Source organism: Schistocerca gregaria, chromosome 3 (assembly GCF_023897955.1).
Source record: "Schistocerca gregaria isolate iqSchGreg1 chromosome 3, iqSchGreg1.2, whole genome shotgun sequence".
NCBI classification, from domain to species: Eukaryota; Metazoa; Arthropoda; class Insecta; order Orthoptera; family Acrididae; genus Schistocerca; species Schistocerca gregaria.
Genome location: NC_064922.1, coordinates 392,984,165 through 392,985,162, shown reverse-complemented (window position 1 = coordinate 392,985,162; position 998 = coordinate 392,984,165).

Sequence of the window (998 nt, the reverse complement as noted above, 5' to 3'; positions counted from 1 at the left end):
TTCCGGCATAAATCGGTTCCGCAGCAACGCATTGAAACTTCTACAAATTTCGCTGCCATGCGATAATCACATTCCTCAATCGACCTCCGTGAGTAGCTACATTTTAATTGTAGCCTTCTGGGATTACTTCCAGCGCTTAAAAAGAAAGTTACTTTGTAAGGTAATGCAGTACTTCCGTTTCGTATCCGTAGCGTTAACTTAGTCAAAGCACACCCCGGCATTTAAAAGAATTGATACGAATGACAGCCGTTGGAGTATCGTGCACCACAGCGCTTTCCTGAATTACAAAATGGAGGAAATGAAGTCAATGTATTTACTCTTCGCCCTTCAAGCGTAATACACAGCAGTAGGAGAGGTTTCCAAAAGTAAGTTGTGTAGCTGCCCCTACAGTGACTGCACATACATCGTAGTATTTTCACATCGACGCATAGTTGCCTATGGAAAACCTTGCCTCTCGTATCAAACAACAGCTACTGGACTTCCCATGTTAAGTGCCGTTCTCAGATTTATTCCTGAGCTGTAGTAAAAATTGCTGTTTTGAAGAGCGCGCCACAGCGCGTAGTCTAAAGCAGTCGGTTCCCGTTTCTGGCGATGGCGCCATTGTGGCAAACGCAGCTGTGGTGTTTCCCTCTGGTGGGAAAGGGGAAAAGTTGCCTGTTCACGTGCATTTAAGGGGCGCTATGAACTCCGCAGTCGGTGAGTTTGTCAGTCTCAGTCTAGTCAGTTGGTCAGCCGGCTCTGTGTCGGGCAGTCAGAGTCTGTCCGTCTGGCGGTCTGCTGTACGTTAATGTTTGTCGGATTCGGTGTTGACGAATTTATTGCTTAAAGGCCGAATACTTGAAATACGTTTCTATCTTGCTTATCATCTTGCGAGGTGGTATATGTGTAATGTAGAACATGTTGTACATTTTATGTAAGTCTGCATTTTATCGGTTTTGCTTAAATAGTTATTTTAGGTTATAGTCTTGCCACCGTAAGAGTCCTCAAAAAAAATTGCC